Below are 16536 nucleotides of genomic sequence, written 5' to 3'. Positions count from 1 at the left end.
TATTTAGTTTATTAAAGAAGGATTATTCAAGGGGCACCAGATTGTCAATGTTTAAAAAATATAGCTAGAGTTAAAATCATAAAAAAAAAAAATCGAAGGGAGGTGTTGGCGCCCGCAGGCAAATAGATTTTAAAAAACAAAAAAAAAATTTGGAAAAAATTTGACTGTATGAATACACATTACAAAGTTCAAACTAAAATGCCCCAAATCTTAAACAGAAAAAACTATCAAAATATATAGTTCATTAAAGAAGAATTATTCATGGGGCACCAAGTTATCAATTTTCAAGTTAATACAAAATATTCAACTAGAGTGACAGTACTAAAAAAAAAAATTTAAGGGAGGTGTTGGCGCCCGCAGGCAAATGCATTTTAGAAAACAAAAAAGAAATTTGGAAACAAATTTACAGAAGAAACACACATAACGAAGTTCAAACTAAAATTTCCCGAAACATAAACAGGAAAAACTATTTAAAATATTTAGTTCATTAAAGAATGATTAGGTATTCATGGGGCACCAGATTGTCAATGTTTAAAAAATTTGGCTAGAGTTAAAATCATAAAAAAAAAAAATTGAAAGAAGGTGTTGGCGCCCGCAGGCAAATAGATTTTAAAAAACAAAAAAAAATATTTGGAAAAAAATTTAGAAAAAAACTATTCAAAATATTTAGTTCATTAAAGAATGATTATTCATGGGGCTCCAAGTTATCAATTTTCAAGTCAATACAAAATATTCAACTAGATATACAGTACTAAAAAAAAAAAATTGAAGGGAGGTGTTGGCGCCCGCAGGCAAATAGATTTTAAAAAACAAAAAAAAAATTTGGAAAAAATTTGACTTTAGGAATACGCTTTAGGATTACATGGGTACTCAGCGTACTCCCAGGTATAGCCGGTTAATCTTGAAAAATATTTATACAAAAAAATCTACTAGAGTTCAATGAATTGAAAAAAAAATTGTTTGAGAAATCTGTGTGAAATAACACTAAACAAAAGAATACGCTGGAAGCTAAATACTGCAATACATATTAACTACAATCCAATAACTAGGTATTGTTTACATTATGATAATACGAACAGTTATTATGATCAGAGGTGTATCACCGTAATATATGTATTAGAAAATGTATAAAAACGAATGTAATTTATTTATAAAGGATGCAAAAAAATTAAATCAGAAAAAGGTCCTGCACGGACTCTATTATGTGATTGTAATTTATGAAGGACATAAATAATGTTTAATTTAAAATAATATTGTGTTTGGCAGGGTCTACAGTCAATATTAAATAACAAACTCATAAGTATTGAGAACCTTATAAAATCCTAAAAAAATTATATTTTGTTATATTTTAAAATACATTTTATAATTTGTTGTGTTAAAAAAATCATTATTTAATGTTGGCTGTATTTAAGTTTATAATAACTATACTGGTACAACTCTAGCTGACAGTCTTTAAGACCGTGTTAAAAACTATAATAATTAGTTAACGTCTGATGTACTGTCCTATCCTAACCTAACCTAACATAACCAAATTAATAATATTTAAATATTTTCTTTCATTGTTATGTTTACAATATGGAATACCTTTATAGTTAGTAGGAAAAGATCATCGCAAAGCTCACGACCAGTGATTGTAGTCGTCTATCAATTACCATAGCTTCAACTAACCTTAGGTTTCCCAAACCAGCTTCTATTATGACTAATTACATTAGGACACTTTGAATAAAAAGTTCCTGAGCTGCAGGTTGCCGAACTTATAAGTGATTGATTATCAAGTTGATCCTTAGATTGTTGACACCTTAGTTCCCCTCGAAGACCGCTGGTAAGTCTATTATGTCCTATCCATTATGTTATATCTATATTATCTATGATGGAGCCATACCCATCTCACTCGTGTAAACAATTTGAAGCACATAAAAGCGATTAATAAAAGTCTCTATTAATGATAATATGAAATCCCAGACCTGTCCCCCATACTCTGATATTAAGAGCCCAACCCACCTTCATATTCTCTATGCAAAAAGTAAATTTAAGACAAATTTGTAAATCAATGCACAGTCTCTCTATTGTACTAATATTTGTGATTTCATTAATTTTCAGTATTTTGTATAATTAGTAATAATTAGTAAACCTAACCTACTCAGGCAACCTTGAGGCATTTCCTTTTAGGAAATTAATTAAATCCTCAAACATAACTCTTAATTCAAGAGTTTGTAACTAATACAATCATAATATAATATGAGTATAGTACATTTCGTAATATTTTTTTATAATATTTACTGTTAGTGAAATATTAAGTTTGTATTTCTAATATAATAATATATGTTATGATATTTATGGACGACACTTGCACCATGGCCCCTCGATATAGTAATGTGGCGACCCGGCACGTCTCTTTTAGATAAATGATTAAATACTTAATCAAGTCTTCCAATTTACTAAACATTTATGTTTTGTAGATAATTTGAAGAAAAATTTAAAATTGAAGAGAGACTGTGCGAATTAACAAAATTTGTGGTATGAAATGTTTATTTGAACACCTGTTATAATGTATTATATTGAGCTTAAGTTAATTTTCTATAATGTACTATAGTAAACATTTGAACGTTTATTACAATATACGTATATTATACATAGATTTCAAGTATGATTTTTTTTAGTTTTTTTTTTTTGATAGTTACCTACCTACTACAATACAAGACACTTTATTTTTATATTTTGAAGCAAATTTAAAGAATTTTTTTTGTAAACCAATTTGAATTATTATTTATTAATTTAAAAAAATTTTAATAAAAACGTTTTCATTCAGTATTTTTTTGAATATTTTTGAATATTTCAGTGCATATATTTGCCTGTTTTTAGTGCATACATGCAGGCAAATATTTAACACTTAAGAGGATGTCAGATTTTTAGCGCACCATTTATTTCTCTCTCCGACCCACGCACAATCATTTTAGTGTTTTCTTAATCGTACATTTGGTATGCTACGCGTGGGTCAAAGATGGAAAACAAATAGTGCGCTGACATCCCAACCAGCAACAAGTTTACACGAGTGAGCTGGGTATGGCTCCATCATAGATAATAAAGATATGGATAGGACATAATATCAGCGGTCTTCGTCCTTCGAGGGGAATAATTGAGGCCAAATAAAGTATACTCATATCGAGTATCGACTTTCAATATAAAGAGCCTCAATTGCCTTCCCCTCCGGGAACGCGGCCTCAAATGTATTTAACATAGGCGTGGACTATCCATGGTGTCAACAATCAGAGGATCAACTTGATAATCAAACACTTAAGTTCGGCAACCTGCAGCAACTCAGGATCTTTTTATTCTGAAAAGTGTCCTAATGAGTCATAAGAAGGTTAGTTAGGTAAACCTATGGTTAGTTGAAGCTAGTAGCGTTTGCAATTCAAGATCTATTCCTACATATTCGGCATTGTTAACATAACTCTTCTACCTTTACACTTTTTCTTCCCCCGTCTCTCACAGCTATATACAGGTTCAGCCACTCTCATTCCACACCTCCATATGATCGGTATTCTGTCTATCCATCTCTTCTTCAGTCTTCTCGCCCCTCATTTCCCACCTAAATTAACTAACTTCTATAGCCACTCTCACTATCTCTTATCATACAGTGACCGAACCACCTAAACCTATTCTCTCTTGTTTTCACTACAATATGTACACTACCCTACACTACCCTTAATTAATTAATTTCTTATTCTATCCTCTTTTTTACCTTAACACCTTACTTATTATTCTCATATCTGCTACTCTCACTCCACTTACCTACCCTAACCTTACATTTCTTTTTCATCTTTCCCTTTCATAATTCCTATTCACTCAGTCTCTAGTTACCTACAAGTCATCGTACTTGATTATCGGTGAAAATATTTAAATATCATTGAGCGAATTCCCTACTCGAAAGAATTGCTTAAAAAAATATCATACCTCACCAATTTTCTAATTTTGAACACGACTTTATTGATAGCCCGAATAGTGTTATACCAGTATAGTTACAATACAAATATTGAAAATTTTCGGGCAATACATCCCCTGATCAATTAACTATAATAAAAAAAAACCTACTGAGAAATAAGAAAATACATACCCCGTGACGGAATCAAAATCTGCTACGAAACTTAGTCTTCGAAACACTTAAACGTTCACACATTTCAATCTGCTTATGATATATTATTCACATTTAACGAAAACTAAAACTATCGTGACGCAACTGAATTACGAAGAACGTATAAAACAAAAATAATCGTCACCAAGTGATAGGTATAATCTGCTATGTACTTACAAATCATATTAAATAACATTAATCATAATGTATTTTCTTATTTTGTTAGGTAGGTATAAAAACCTACCTTCCTACTTATAAAAGCATTGCCTAATCATTGATTTCAAATTTTAAAAATTATTCTACTATAACAATAAATTAACAGTTGTAGGCAAAGTATTATAATTTAAGGCATTTTTCATAATATCCTAATTTTTGTACACCTATAACAACTGGATTTTAAAAACTACTCTACATCTAGCGGGTATATAAGTTTGTCTGACAATAAATATTTACATTAGGTCTACCGCGACAACAGAGTAGTAGGACAAAACTTACGTAATTATTTATTCTTCCGGCGAAACGCGTTCCCTTTGAGTGTATAATAATATTGTCTAGTGTCAGAGCTGTGCGTCTCCGCCAAGCAAAATTCAGCGGGCGTCTTCATATCTCCGATCCAAAAGTTCAGTCTGGAAGTATTGAGATTAATGACATTTATAAAAATAGGCACCTAGCTTAATAACCAGAATGGAACGAAATATGTGAGTACGTATTGGAATCGCCGTTCGTCTCAAACGATTGTCATTTGCCATAGATTATTTATAATTATAACCTAACCATCCCAATCATAGAAAATATATACATGGTCCTAACCGATGGATGATGGATATTTTTACATTATCTTAAAAAAAATATTTATTTGTTTCTACTAGACGCAAATGCGGTAAATTGAATTCAAATTTATAATATAGATAAATGTTTTTTTACTTGGTAACCATTCATTTATTACTAGGTTTATAAACAAATTCTAATTGATATAAAATAGTAATTATATAAAAATAGTTTTATTGATCCCAATATTTAAAAATAATGTTTCAAATAAAATAATAAAAAAAATTTAAGAAATACCTATAAATTAATATGTATTATCTAAATAACAAAATAACTCAATAAATTCGTGTTTTTTTTAAACATTTTCAGCCCCCCTCTCCCCCCCCCCCCTCCTTACGAAATTGTGTCACTACTCCTTAGAGTGGCGCGCCCCTTAGGTTAAGAGCCCTTGAAATAGTGCATGTTGAAAAATCAGCCATATCCTCCCCCCCCCCCCTTGACAAAATCATTTGACTCATTTAGCTACTTTTTGAATTAAGAACGATACATTGAACGTACAAAACTGTATCTACCTACATAATAGTTATCAACCTATTAACCCATCAATAATATTATATTTTTTATTGTGTACACTAATCGATTGGTACATACAAAATAACGTTAAGTTATTAATATGACGTGGATTTAAATGCATTAAAAATAAGAAAAATGCCTTAAAAATACGATTTAATGCACTTATATTACAAAGCTTAATAAAATGGCCAGAAAAATTAAAAGTCCAATTTAAACGAATATAAAATAGAATTTAGATAAGTGTATAGGTAGTGTATTCGTTATATTTTGAGTGTCATTATAGCACATCAGTCAATCAGATGCTATTTAATATTTTAAAATAAAAAAATTCGACAGTAATTCCATATTGGCAAGTGTTGTTTTCTATAACTGAAGACTGAAGTTATAGTATCGAACATAATGGGTACGTAAAAAAATAGAAATATAAAAAAAAAATTACCTTTATTTAATTTTATTTAATTTTATTCTAATAAGTTTTTATAAAATTGACTTTATCCCATATAAATGTTCTAATTTCATTTTTCAATTTGTTGATAATATATGAAATGAATTCTTTGCTTGGAAAGCAATGATTTAGAAAATTCAGAAAATTCAGTTTATATTTAAATATTATAAATAATATTTTCTGATGCATTGATGCTGAAGAGCGAGGGGGTAGACAATCAGCTGAACCGAAATCTAATATCTTAAACACTTAATATAAACAATTTTTCACACACGCGTCATGGTATGAAAATAAAAAAAATATTTATAATTCATATTTATACCGATTTTCTACCGAAAAAATAAATTACTTTAATCTCAATATTATTTATTAGCTAACGATATCTTTGCTCAGAATCGTTTTTCGTTTGTTCGTTTTGTATTTTAATAATTTATACGAGGATATATTATTATTATAGTAGTTGTGTTTGTTTTATTTCATTAATTTATTTAGTACTATACCAATAAATTATATATTAATTAATAATTTTTAAAACATTGTGTTCAAAAAAATAAAAAATAAATGTGATTTTAATTAAAGTCTTGTAATGTACCTACCTATATTTAAAAAATAAATAAATATAATAATAACTGTTGAACTTTTAGGGACATAATAGGTAACACATTCGTGTATGTAGTATTACACTATTTATATAGGTTTATTTATATACCTATACGAGTATATGAGTAGGTATATTATTCATAAGTGCGCACACGTCAGGATAGGCAGTTGACCATTCCGTGAATATACTTTTATGTGTACATGGTTATACATCCCTAATCCCTATGATATAGAATATAGATATTAGGTGAACAATAGAAGTTAAGTATGTGACACTAAATTAATAGTTACCTATAACTTATAACGGTGTATTTGGAAAAAAAATTACCAGTTATTAATTGAAATTGTATCTTATGACTATTATCAGTTTTAAGTCATAACATATATTTCTATAAATTAAACCAAAATATTTATATATTTATATTAAGTAGTAAGTACCCTGTATAGGTATGCACCTATTAATTATAATTATTCTACAAACAGGGACTGGAAAAACGACGACGACGTTTATATCTCGCGTATTTTATACATTTCTAGTCCGGAACTAAAATATGCGCCTACAACACTTGGATAGCACATTTTTCGTGACATTAAATATTTGTTTTAAGTCTTAAAAGTAAATTTAAGCCCCAAAAGAATATAAAAACAAACTTACTTTAATTATCGACTCCTTCGGCGGAATCCGTGACGTGTGTGAATTGCGACGCCCATGAGGAAACTCTCCAGAATACAGCCAGAACTTAGAATATTGTGATTATGAAAAATAAAATTATTCGAAACGCAGTAAGTTTTTTGCTCATACTTCTTTGCTTATTGAAATTTTAGAATTTTTTATCGACTGTGTCTTCTGCAACGACTTTGAGATTTGCCATAGATTAAATAAATAAATGATAGATATTATACTAGGTACGTTAATATGATGAATCCACGGATATAATATAATGCAACTTTTTATGTCAAAGAGTTCTGTGTTAAGGAACAATTTGTTCATTGAAATTTGATATGACAATAAACCAAAATAGTTTATATTGAATTATAATAATATGATATAGGTATTATTTAAATTATTATTTTCGTTTATCAATTTAATTATTGATTAAGGTGGTGAATAGATATCAGAAGCACAAGAATATTTTTATAAGAGCATATTGTATTTTATGAATTATTAAATAAAAATGCGATTACTGGATTTAATTATTTATTTATATATATTTAACCTAACCTGGACTTAGATAATTATTTTATTACATATAGGTAAGTCGATCAGAAACTATATTTACACTGAATGTTAATAGTAAAAATAAAATAAAAAATACGTTTTGAAAACGTCCAGAAAAGAGTTTGTTTTAAGACTGTCTGTCTTGATAACAACTAATTTAATTTAGAGTGTATTGTTATATTATATTATAATGAAATTAATAATTATAGTAAAATATATAATTGCAAGACATTTAATACCTATATCTATATAGCCATCTAGGGTATAAACTACACTAAAAAAGGTGTAAGTATGCTAATAAAATATATGAGGTGTATAATGTATTTATGTATATAAAAATATAAAATATAAAGATTAATAACATTATATTGTTTTAAATACTTCGCGCAAACCTAAGGTGATACCCGGCGTATAGTATAACATGCAAAAAGGTGCGTATTAAACTTGACGTGGTGAAACGAAGACGGTCTCGCGTATTTTATACATTACGCTATTGGGATTAAACTTATAAATGCTTCTACGTCACCTAGTTAACAGATTGTCCGTGGCAATAAATATTTAATTTAAGTCTAAAAAGTAAATGTAAAATAGTAGGTAATAATATGAAAACAAACTTACTCGTAAAAATCTACTCTTCCGGTGAAACGTAGGTAGAGTGCCGCCATCGCCGAAGAAACAGCTATATTCATCCATCTTCATCTAATCATCTCACTCCGATGAGCTGAAACTTGAAAGTATCGAAATATTTTATGAAAATAACCTGATCAAACGAAATTTGCGAGATTGTGTTACAACTTATCCGGTTTAACGAACTGTCCGTTTATATTAATGAATTGTTAACCGTCGCCGACGAATTTCGACAATTGACGATTGCCATAGATATTATAAAATATATTATTTACTATGATAAATCCAAAGAACTTATATATTATTATATAAGTACTCAGTATACCTATACGGTATATTTATAAATCGTATGTTCTTTTACAGAAATCTTTGTGATCTGCAATGCACCTATTCTGGTTTTCTATTTCAATTATAGTTCGCATGCCAAATTTAACTATACAAACTGGTCCGCAAGTTTATAGACATTCTAATACATTCTCCCGCCAGTGACAATAGGCACAGTGTTTGAGAAGTTATATTTTTTTGGTACCTAATTAATTTACAATATGAATTATTATAAGTTACCTATGTAGGTACTTGTCCAAAACTCGACTACCTGCAAATCATTGGTTTTTATGGTATAGCCTTACGAAGTTCACGATTTTCGGTGTTTTACGCACCCGTACAACGCTTAAAGTTTACCGAGCTTAAGTATTACAAATTAATTTTTTTTTTTTAATCTAGGTAAATCAACGTTTTAAAATTGATGATGCAAAAATAATTCTGACACCCACCCATGGTGGTTTTACATAACAAGTCGAGGGATGTTTTTGATTTTAATTGTTCGAGCAAGCGCAGTGTGGTTCACCGGGTACATATGAAAATACCAAAATTTTCAATTAGTTATAATACATATAACTTAAAAATAAGACTGACCGCCAAGTTCAGACTTCCCTGTCGTTTTCAGTTAAAAACTAATGATTTCCGGCAATTATTTTTTACAATATCGTTCTTAATTCGTCGTTACTTGTAATATATACATATACCTATTTTAAAAATATTATTCGTGGGTAATTGAAACGTCTAAAATATATTATCATATACAAATATGATATTTAATAAACAAATATAATATTTCGAGAAAATCGATTTTGGTTTTTGGTGTAACTCTAAAACAAATGACCGTAGGTACATTAAATTTTGACTGAATGCTTGTATTAGAATTTTCTATACACCATAACATTTTCCAAATATTTTGACTTATTTTGAGCTGTTTACGGACATAGTCAGTTTTCAATTATTTTAGTTTTTTTTTCTATAAATATCAAAAAATTTTATTTGTTGGGTAAAAAAGCGTGAAAATTTAATATAAGGCTGCTGATATATCGTTCTAATAGCAGTTAATAAATATTAAAAATACATAGGCTCAATTTTTATTTATAAGCATTTAAAGTTCAAATTTTGACAACATTTATCAAATTTATAATTTAATAACTATTTCGTAGTTAAAAATTTATAAAATGTTCAACTTTTATAGCTAAGGATTGAAAATTAAAAACAAGGCTCCACGTAAATAGGTTATATATAAATTACTTTATTCACAATAATATCATTAAATATACTTGGTATTATTATAGGCTGACTGACCGATTTTGCTCAGAATCGTTTTTCTTATACAATAATATTATATCATTGAATTCAAATTTAACACCATCCATTACAGTGACCCACTTGTAACCTACTGTACAGCAGAGCGACATCCACTTACCCACCTTTTTTTAATTAACCTCCCTTTTTATTTAATTCCCGATAAACGAGTTTTGGATAAGTACCTACCTACACAATAGGTACCTGTCCTACCTATATTAATTAAAAACTATTTTTAACACGACGTATTTACTTATTATTTTTGTCTTTTAGTTTATCTAATTTTGTATGATTAAAATATGTTTCCTTTATACCCAAATAATTTTTAAGTACCTACAAATAATATAGAACTCAATTTTATTAATACAGTGTTGACTTTGTAGATGGGTAGTAATAAATTAACTGTACATTCAGGATTACATGCATTCAGGTGAATAATTATAAGATTTCGATGATAGATGTAAGATGTAAGATGTTAGATGTAAGATGTATGATGTATTGTTGATTCATCAATACGATTCTGGGTGGACTTGAGGACTTCCCATGTTCAGCGACCGGCGTCGACCCGTTTTGTGGCACAGCGGAAACTTCGTACAGCTGACTGTTCGACAAAGACAATGTAATATTATTTGAAAAATATTATTTCTACTTAATCGTAATAACTGGGTATAATGAATTTAATATTATATTATATTATAATAAATATTAAGTACCTATATTATTAGCTTCTAATAATTGGGATGTCATTTTTGTAGATATTGATCCGGACAAAATGATGCTGGCCCAGCGCTATGCCACGATTTATGGCGTACCTATCCGATGAAATTGTTGGAGACTCTTTCAAACTGGGCAATCTGATAAACGGTGACGTGATCGTTACTTCGCGGCCATCATAGGGTAGACCAGAATACACAAAAACGTAGGTCATCGGGCTGTCGGCTGTATGTATGATAAAGTCCTGGAAGTGGGAATTACAATAGCCCCTAAAATGCTGTTACACCTCAACCTTAATAAAAACAAAGAATGATTAAAAAATGACAACGGAATTGGCCTACAAATCTGAAAATAAGTTTATGGACAGATAACTTCTCAACGTAATATTATGACCGATCCAATAATAACTTTACATAGGTACATCAGACCCACCCAAAACACCCACCCACGGACCAACAATCACAGTCCGGATGGCGGACGGTCGCACTGCAACAACCAGTGGCACCTCCACATTCGAAGCTAGGATAGGTGCACTCGATATAAAATTCGAAGCTACCATCCTAGACAATTTGTATTGCGACGCGTTACTAGGACACGACTTTCTTGTTAACAATGAAGTCTCTTGGGATTACGCCGCGTGCACAATTCACATGGGTAAGCAAATTCGTACGTCGACATGTTGGAAAGGGAAATCTCAACCACCCGCCACTCGTCCCGACCTGTCACAATTAGAATTCGGAAACGACCCCGAAACTCGCCCGAAACTAACCAAGATTTTAAATAAATACGCGGTAGTATTCAGCGAAAAAGTAGGACGTACCAAATTAATTGAACACGAAATTCTGCTAAAAGACCCGTCCCCATTCGCGCTCAAACCATACCCATATCCGCAGCAGAAGCAAACTGCTATCGACGATATGGTACGCGATATGGAACTCCAGGGGCTTGTAGAACCAAGCACATCACCGTGGGCCTCACCAGTAGTAATGGCAAAGAAAAAAGACGGAACTTTTCGTCTCTGTGTCGACTACAGGAGGCTTAACGACGTTACGGAATCCGACGCGTACCCTATGCCAGATCTCAACAAAATGATTAGGCAAATGCGGGGCGCGAAAATTTTCAGCATTTTTGACCTTAAGTCGGGGTACTGGCAAGTGCCGCTACACAAAAATGCACGAAAATACACGGCTTTCCGAACACGTAGAGGTCTATTTCAGTTCAGAGTCCTCCCCTTCGGTCTAAAGAATAGTCCAATGACTTTCGTGGTACTCATGTACCAGGATGATTTCGTACAAGTTTACCTGGATGATATCGTAGTATTTTCAAGGGATGAGTACGAACACCAGGCCCACTTAGACAAGGTTCTCGAGCGGCTCAAGAGGTTTGGACTAACGTGCAATACAAAAAAAAATGTAAAATCGGTCTTCGTAAAATTTCATTTTTAAGGCACATTGTAGACTCGGAGGGCATACAAAAACAACCGGAAAAATTGGTATGCATTGACAATTTTCCGGTTCCCAAAAAGGTTAGGGACGTACGTAAATTTTTGGGCATGTGCAACTGGTACAACCAGTTCGTAGATAATTACGCGGATACCATAGCACCTCTGACTAATTTATTAAAACAGGGAGTACGGTGGAAATGGACAGATGTAGAACAACGCGCGTTCGAAACAATAAAAAAAACGCGCTAGTCACATCACCAAAATTGTCGCCACCCGATTATAGCAAACCGTTTTGTCTGCAAACTGATGCAAGCGAAATAGGAGCCGGTGCGGTACTTTTCCAACGGGATGACAGACCGGAGGAAAGACGCATAGTGTCCTACGCAAGCAAAAAGTTTAGCGAAACGCAAACAAGGTACGCCGCGGTCGAACGCGAGTGCCTAGCGATAATCTGGGCGACAGACAAATTCCGTCCATACCTAGAAACCCGACGTTTCGAACACCTAACCGACAACTCGGCACTAACATGGTTACACAGGGCTAAAGACAAAAATTCAAAATTAACACGTTAGTCACTACAACTAGCTAATTTAGATTTTAGTACGGTACACGTCCCGGAAATACAAAACGAAGCACCAGATTTGTTATCCCGTCAACCGCTACTACGGGCTACAGCGCGACAACGCCAACTCCCCCACCGCGTCACAAAGGCACAAGGTGGGACGGGAAGGCGAGTCGCGTAGAACGAGTACCGGCCGTCGTAAACTCGCCAGTTGTAAAACACCACATCTATCTAACCATTGTCATAGACATACCGCCGTTGTTATTCTTTTTTTTTCAACACTTTATATTGCATAATATCTGTATTATATATTCACGGTGCTAGCCACGCCGTCACGAGTTTACTCACGTCATTAAATAAACGTCTACCCGCGGACATAACTTCACTCTAAGTTAGAGTTGTGTTATTAGTAACTGTAAAATTGTAAGTGTCACCTACATCCTCACCACTACAACCACCATCAAATCTGCGACCGGACTACCGTGACACACCGCACCACCGTAGCCCGCGTCACACACGTACCGTTTCTTAAAGTTTTTTGGTACATACGTCATGACTATAGAAAAATTTAAGTAAAAAAAAAACAAACAGGAAAAAACAGAAAAAAACTAACTAATACAAATTAAACAACAGAAACAAATCTAATCTATCTTAAACTATAACACAAAAAATAATGAATTATATAACAAAAAAACAACAGAATACTTCGCACTAGAGAAAGAAAGCGATGGGGGTTTTCGATGAGAAATCTCGGCGTTATATGAGAGCGTCTAAGAAGAAAATGTCATATTTGCATGTGTGTTTACGCCTTTTATAGGAAAAATATTGGCCGCACACACCATTGGTAACAAACATAACTGTTTATATGGAGCCAGGAAGGAAATTTTTTACGAGAAAAAAATCATTATTATATATTAGCCAACAAATTTATTATAATCTTACGACGAAAAATACGCGAGTACAATATATGAAACCTATACCCTATATTATTGTGTCACTGCGCAGGCCAAGGCATTATTTACAATTTTGCCACCCGTGGGCAAAAACAATTTTGGGCCATTTTGGCACCTACGTTTTTGCTCATGATTAATTTGTCCCGTTTCAATATTTATTATCCACAAAAAATCAGAAACAACTGTCTTATTATTACTAAATATAATTAAAAATTATATAATATACCAAACTACTATATGGACGACTGTATATATTATATTATTATTCTCATAGTAAATTGATGTGACAATGCTCTTTTGCAGAGGTGAATAATATTTAGATAGGTACCTGTTTTGTTATAAAATAATAACGATAGAATTTCTATAGCATATACCATAATCTAACATTTTTTATTAGGTATACAAGATTTATTAAACGCTTCAACGAAATTCAGATAGTTACTCGGCATCTATAGCGATGGAATGATAAAAGTGGTTTTAAATTTAAAAGCTGCGGGGTTGTAAATAATATAATATTATTACTGTCGTTAATGCAAGCAGATAAATCTTTGGAAATGTGTACCCATATATTATAATAAGCCACGACTTATTTTAGTTAGACAGGAGAAGAATAATAATTAATAACAGCTCGCACTTAAAAACACGTGATGCTGATTTAAGGAAGTGTATGTTTCTATAATTATGCACTTCCGCAAATTCGGGTTTTTTTTTTATATTTTAATTAAAAAACTAATAGGTAAATGTGTAGTTATTATTACGTCTTGTTAAAAATAATAATAATAAAATCGTATCCACACAACGCTTGAAAACGCGTAACTATGTTTCAATGTTTGAAAAATAACAAACAAATCGTATTCTAATTTTTACGAATTATTTTTCTGTTGTATTTTAAAAATACAGAATAAATTCTTATCAATGTAGATTGTTTCAGTTTTGCGATTCACGTAATACATAATAATATTACCCCGTTCCAATTGTCGTGCTTATCAACTTATTGTGAGACCCACCCGCACAGACTCACGTAATAGTTAAGCACGAACCGGACGTTAAAGTTCCAAGTAAAGTTCTAACTCACGTATAAATGACATTGCGACCGACGGCTATAGACTGTCACTCACTCATCTGTGCCGTGGTAAGACCCACCCGGACAGTAAAATACGACTAGGAACTCCCAAATATATGCAGCCATTTGGACGTACGCACCACGCGTATTTTAGTAGCATTATACATTTTTTTTTTGTTAGGCCTTCTTGTTTGTTACGTCTAGTGGCGATTTAGGATATTTAGGATTATGCTGCCCTTGGTACACATTTTTTTAATGAAGTTGCATGAAATTTACACAGAATATTTATATTAGCAATTTCTATTTTTCTTGAATAATATTCATTTTTTTGTACTAAAATTGTTCTACCATAACACTATACAATTAGTACACAATATTACAATATTACGCTATATTATGTAGGTACTTATTAACTATTAGTTACTTTATATTCATGTAGGTAGAGAAGTAAATTTGTTATCTAATATATAAAAATCTCGTGTCACAATATAGAAAATGTATGTCGCCAAACTCCTCCGAAACGGCTTGACCGATTTTCATGAAATTTCGTGTATATATTCAGTAGGACTGAGAGAGTGAATTTAACTATTTTTCATACCCCTAAGTCCAACCTGGGGATGTGCTCAAACGAGGATTTTGAGATTTTCGGTGGAAATTTTTGTTTATAAGTGGTTGCTATGGGTTTTAAAGTTACAATAATAATAATAATTGGTTGCCATTGGTTAATCGTTAGTTAAATTATTATTATTATTAATAATTATTAATGACGTATTAGTATTTTATTTGTATATTGGTTAATCAAGCATGCATCAACTCGGATTGTCGCATATTGCACTTTATAGCCGCTCATCGGCGGGTGGATTGTCTACTTGATATACCTTTGCAAATTGTCCGCGATCCGACGTGGTCGGATTGCCTACCAGGGTGGCTGAATTGCACTTACTGTAGCGAGTTACATAAAAAAGGATTTGAACAATCACAGTTTAAAGAGTTGTCATTTTTTAAGGGAAACGAAGTGCATGGGATCAGCTAGTTTAAATATAATAAAAATTAGCTTATCTACCACATTATTTAGATAAAAGTTAAATTATGTAATAACGTAAAATAAGATAACATATAAATATATATATAAGTACGACTCCTGTCGATAGTTATATTAAAATAGTAAAAGTTAGAGTAGTAAAATTACGCTATTACCTTCCTCCAGGTGTTCGGAGGGCTCTCGAGATCGTGTATTCGAGAATTATATCAAATACACCGTACAATATAATTTTATGGAAAATAAGCACATAGAACGTATTAACTGCAATCAACATAAAATATTATATCATATGCCTTACCTGATTCGCAGTTGTTCGTAGACAATATTGTAGGAGTTTTAGGTTTTAGATAAAATAAAATACTACTTCAAATACACAAATTGAATTAACGAACGCACTGATTATTGCTTGCATAAGAAGTCCAGTTGTCGCTCGTTGAAATCGGTTTCTTTGGTACTTGAGAGGTTGTTACTGCGGTGGTTGGTGCTCATGCACTGGTTTAAGGGACGGACGCGAGGATGCTGACCAGAAAGTGGTGGGTGGCTTTGTCACTAAATTATTGTGGGCCTGGGAACTAGATTATTCTTTGGCGTCAGCATAAAATAAGGACACACACATCCTACGTAATATTGTTATGAGTGCGTGTCGATATCTTAGTTGTCGTTGTTAATGGTTTTATTTGATGCGACCGATTTCTACAAGCGACAGTCTGGCCGTTGTTTATTATTCTGTAAAATTTTAGTTTATTATAATGGTGTGTGAGCATATCA

General features: G+C 31.9%; 1 long non-coding RNA gene across 1 annotated transcript; it reads right to left on the bottom strand.

Moving 5' to 3' along the window:
• Nucleotides 1-4645: 4645 nt before the first annotated feature.
• LOC132942149 (uncharacterized) lies at nt 4646-9154 on the bottom strand. The gene is made up of 3 exons (XR_009664232.1): nt 8356-9154; nt 7174-7257; nt 4646-4758 (listed from the first exon to the last, which is right to left on the bottom strand). It is a non-coding gene; the product is annotated as an uncharacterized LOC132942149 (long non-coding RNA).
• Nucleotides 9155-16536: the final 7382 nt, after the last annotated feature.

Source organism: Metopolophium dirhodum, chromosome 3 (assembly GCF_019925205.1).
Source record: "Metopolophium dirhodum isolate CAU chromosome 3, ASM1992520v1, whole genome shotgun sequence".
Lineage (NCBI taxonomy): Eukaryota > Metazoa > Arthropoda > Insecta > Hemiptera > Aphididae > Metopolophium > Metopolophium dirhodum.
This window is presented reverse-complemented; position numbering and strand designations above follow the sequence as displayed.